Source organism: Cynoglossus semilaevis, chromosome 11, assembly GCF_000523025.1.
Source record: "Cynoglossus semilaevis isolate Cse_v1.0 chromosome 11, Cse_v1.0, whole genome shotgun sequence".
NCBI classification, from domain to species: Eukaryota; Metazoa; Chordata; class Actinopteri; order Pleuronectiformes; family Cynoglossidae; genus Cynoglossus; species Cynoglossus semilaevis.
The window spans coordinates 14518024-14523175 of record NC_024317.1 but is presented as its reverse complement, the minus strand read 5'-3'; the positions used below and the strand labels follow the sequence as shown (position 1 = coordinate 14523175).

The following is a 5152-nucleotide window of genomic DNA, read 5'->3' as shown; positions in this document are numbered from 1 at the left end:
TGCAGTTTTACTGAACATTTTATTTATTTCTCAGGGTGAAACAGAAAAACAAGGTCCAGGTGGACCTGCTGGTCCTCCAGGAATCCAGGTGAGACATACAAAACAACACTCAAGTAATGATGGCATGGGGATTGTAGTTAAAAAAGGATTACTTTAGCTATAATGAGGAACTTACCTTGAACATATGTCAGTGTGCACCTAGACACAATGTGAGTTATGGCATTTACACAATATTTTATTTTATTTTATCTTGTTAGAAAAAAAAAAACTATAGTCAGTCATCAGGTCAGATATGTTAAAGAAATGCACGTTTGTGTTGCTAACTTCGGCCAACAGCAAGTTGGTGACACGAACATAGGAGTCTAGGTACAGGCTGGGAATTTTTTTGGGACTTGGGTTTTTTTATACTTAGAAAAATCACTACAATTACTGAAATCAGTAAAACAAGTGATCTGCTTCAAAAAAAGATGCTCCTTCATTCTACCTGGCTGTGTCCACAAGCCTAACACTTTAGGCCGCCACCTCACATGTCCGTCTTCTCCTCCATTGCACTGTTAATGACAATAGCAGAGGAGGGACAATGAATGGAAGAACAAGCAGTGTTGGTCTCATTCACCTCTTGAAAGCCACACAGTTGATGGGACCAAAATGACCTTTGACCCCTGCCAAACTCCTCCTCGTACACAGCGTGGAAGAACCTGCAGATTAGAAGAACATGTCACTGTGCCACATGTTAACACAAATAAACAGGTTTTCCTTAAAAGCAGCTACAAAGTAGTCACTTCCACAGCACCGCCAACAACTACATGTTTACACATCACTATGACTGCTCACTATTAAGTGATACAAAGTTGTGGCCTCCTCAGTGCTAGTGCAAACAACACAATGGAATAATCTGTACATTTTCTTCATCTGTTTCTCTTGTTCAGATGAAGACAACAATCACTGGATCCTTTATTCAACCACACAATAATACTCTGGAAACACCACTTCAACTTACCTGGCCTCAAATCTGGCAATCCTGGTGAAAGTTGTGGTCACTTCAATGGCCTCCTGCCCACCTCCCATAACCACCTACAACACACACACAATTGCAAGGTTCGAGGTCACTGTTGATCTACTACGATACACATTGCACAGTGACAACTTCATCTTACTTGATGGGAGAAATGGCGGCAGACTTCCCCGGTCTCTCAGTTTTAAAAGTCTTGCTGTGATCCAGAAAGGCAGAGTCAAAGAGCTGTGGAGAGAACACATGGCACTCAGTCATTTGCACAACATCACCAGTCCACTTCTTGGATTCCAAAACAAACATTAAATAATAATTTCAATTTTACTCCACAATTGTTCTCCAATCTGGGTGGCTGACGTAGAGCCTTTAACAGCCTCACACAGTCAGCTTTGAACTAAGCAAACTTTTATTCAAGCACTAAATTCTCTTTAAGGCCTTAAAGTCACAGACAGTCAAGTCACTTAGCTTCATTGGACTGTAATCTGTCAACATTCAACAGTAACACAAAACCATAACAGATTATACCATAACAGTTCATTTCAAACTGTATCACTCGTTTCTCCTAAGCTGTACTTCAAATATTCTTAAGTCTATTTCAGTAGTACATAAGTCAGTGGATTTACATTACAAGGTCTGTAGTATAGACAGAATGACCAACAAACCTAGACTGAAGGAAAATGTCATTGTAAATAAATGGGACAAGTGGACACACTCAAATTAACCACACCTACTACTGTGTGTTTTTTTGGTGTATCTTCTTATAACCCCAGCAAATTGTCAATGTTACTTCAGTTCACACATACTTGTATAACAAACTATAAATAAATATCTTCAAATACATTTATCATTCACTTATTTCTGTTGTTCTACTTTGGAGCGGGGGTCTCAAGCACAAATGACTGGAGAGTCTAACAATTCCATACATATATAAACAAATCCAAGAGTTAAAAGGAAAACAACTTTTGTTTGTTGAAGACTTCCGTTGGGCAACTGGACATGAAATTTTCACTCAACAGAGGAGGTGGGCTAAAACACAACCTATCACCCACACACACTTCTGATGATTATTACAACGACCCATCAGATTCCTAACAACCGTTAACACTTCCCCTGACGGCCCACCCGACAGGAGTAGCTTTATTTTTTGTCACACCCACAGTATATATATTTGCTGTACTCCCCTCCACCAGTTAGAACTGAAGAAGCGTCTTGGATGAGAGGCGTAACGTCTTCTTGAGGAAATTTCACGTCCAGTTGCCTAACAGAACTACAACCATGACCTGGATGACTAAGAATCTGAATCTTAGTTAACTCTTTTCTTTATTCGCCTTCAAAAACTCTTCTCTGGGCGCTCTCCTTGACAGCCAGCCAGGTGTCATTCTGATGACTTTATTTCTAACATTTTTCAACAACTTATCACATCAATCATTTACAGAAGATTTCTCACCTTGGCGGTGTTGTCCTTTGAGACACTGATGAACATGGTGAGGTCTACAGACGTCTGGATGTCGTTGATGTGCCTGCTGTGCTTCTCAGCTTTCTTCTCCAGAATACTGACAAATAAACAACAAAAATGTTCTTCATTATCACAAGCTCTACAAAAGATGCTGTCTGTGATTCATTATTTCCTTCAGAATTTCATTTCTATAATACTTTGTACAAACAATTTCTTTAGCAGTAATCAGGAAGCTGTGTACTATCTGCAGTCTTGTTTCTTTTACGGTATTAATTGGTTTACGTTGTGGGTGGCGATTACCTACCGATCTGTGGCTCCCTCGGGTCGATGAAGTTCATAAAACCCTGACAGCCCATCTGCTTGTCTGTGGAAAACATGATGATGTTGCCAGTGAAATCTAACCTGCGTGTTCTGATGGAAGACATTAAAGAAGGGACAGAGCAGAAATTAAACACCAAAATATAAAACATCTAACAGGAAATTATCCAAAATACATTTAAACACTCTATACACTAATATGTCTGCTGAAACTGCCTATATAGCCAACTGTTTATTTAATTCATTGTTTCACTGCTCAACTATTTACACTGTGCATATAGTTGTTATATATTTATTTTATATACTTGTTCACATAACATCCTTATAATTACACTAGTTCTGCTTATATATACATATCATAGGTATAATGTGGTATACTTTACTATGCATACACATCATACCAATTTAATTTAAAATAATAGTATAATGAAAATAATATATATTAATTGAGATTGCAATCAACAACACACACAGCAACAAAAATGACCTACTAACTAACACTAATCTGTCTATCTACTACCACAAACAGACTAATAACATCCACTGTTCAGACTTCCCATATTCATTGACAGTGTGCTGCTACTCATGTTTGTATTTTACCTATTTGTGCGTTTTTATTGTTGTTTTGGGATTCAGAAACTTCTATCACATTTATCACATGCATTTCCTTTTCACGCAGTCCCACAGTCGACAGTTGTTCTCAGCTGATCCTGTCAAAACATTTCTGGTGTCCCCTGCGAAGAGCTAGTTAAGGAACGTAGCATGTACCGTGGCAGCAATTCATGAGCGTACGCTAGGGTCAACTGTGTCATGATTACACATTTACTTGGTACTATAACTGTCAGACAATTAATCACAATATTACAAATATGTTGCATGATAACCTTTAATGTCATAACATTGTTGCAGTGTGTCAGTCTTCCCTTGTTTATTGCGCTTATTGTATGAGTTCACGTTGGTTTTATTTTCTGACACTACTCAGAAAATGTTAGGGCCTTCGAGTTGCTAATTATTAGTGATATGAACTTATGACATCCGTGGTGAAGACACGCAGCATACCGAGCTAAATAACAAAGGATACAGTCAGTCGACACACCGCACAGCTGCCGTGTGTCCGTTGTAGGTACTGAGTCGTTCCACACTATGGCCACCTGTACGGGGAGACATTGTTGAAGGTAAATATTAAAAGGTTTCAATGCAATCATGGCTTCACTTCACAAACTATTGGTTTGCTCTACACTACTGGCGCCACCAATAACCTCAGGAAAAAAATCCATGTTGCACTGCTTCCCTTTTAATCTGAATGAAAATAAATAAATTCTACTGGCCTTAGTCGTGTCCCCTTTTCACGACTACAGTATGATTTTCATATCATACACACTACAGAGCACATAGCCTTAGGTTTGTAACACAGTCGCAAGTTAAAACGAGCAGAGGATTACTCTGCTACTCGAACAGCAGAGTCGTGTTGCCATTTGCAGCCTCACACGGACTTGACATCAAACTAATTACTATCCTATAGTCACTGGTGGCACTTGTTAAGTTCAATCATTTCATGTCACTCACTGGATCTTTAGCGACGGAAAACAGGTCTCCTTCTCCGTTGTACTTGATCTGAGTGATGGACGGCCATATCACTGGAGTAGGATGGGTTTCTGTACAGAAAAGCAATATCTGCAAGTTTATTTCATATTTTCAAAAAGGTGCATCTGCCCAGCTCAACTCCAGCCTAAGGCAAATTTCTTATTTACCACGACAACTCTATATTCATTATTTAGGACGAAAAACTAACTACAAAACATTCCAACAACTTTCGACAAACGCTAACGTTAGCTGACGAGACGCATATGCCAGCGTAAACTGAACTGTTTCGACCGAACGACTATCATTTCAAACAAAATACAACCAACAATTGTTTTCAAAAACCCACCATTTCAATCAATCAGATGTAGCCACCGTGCCCAGTTATTTGACTTGAAAGCCCGCTGGAAGCCCAAACGGCTAACACTCGTGTCTCATGCGCCGGACCGCAACCGGAAATAACGTACAATAGTGATGTGTTGTTCATGAGTGATTCGTTCATATTGAACTCACGAGTCACACTCTGCGAACTAATCACTCACTGCGAACTACTCACATACTGCGAACGAATCAATCACTGCGAGCTACTCACATACTGCGAACTAATCAGTGAGTGAACCAGTCTCTGCGAATTAATCACTAATGGTCACATTAAATGTCAAAATGAGTTTTACATTCACTTGGACTCTACCAAGAGTTTTCATTTGTGATGGGATGCGCAGATTCGTTCTCCCAGATTTGTTCACAGATTCGTTCAAAAGTGATTTTTGAAATATTCATATAAA

The 5152-nt window shown here is 39.2% G+C and overlaps 1 long non-coding RNA gene across 2 annotated transcripts; it reads right to left on the bottom strand.

Moving 5' to 3' along the window:
- Positions 1-5124, bottom strand: LOC103386525 (uncharacterized). Of its 2 annotated transcripts, XR_003051207.1 has the most exons (10): positions 4717-5124; positions 4353-4441; positions 3868-3937; positions 3387-3520; positions 2773-2879; positions 2460-2565; positions 1158-1240; positions 1001-1074; positions 654-698; positions 1-551 (listed from the first exon to the last, which is right to left on the bottom strand). It is a non-coding gene; the product is annotated as an uncharacterized LOC103386525 (long non-coding RNA). The 2 variants fall into 2 exon arrangements; XR_001760750.2 differs by having other exon boundaries at positions 1-698; positions 4717-5115.
- Between the last annotated feature and the right edge of the window lie 28 nt (positions 5125-5152).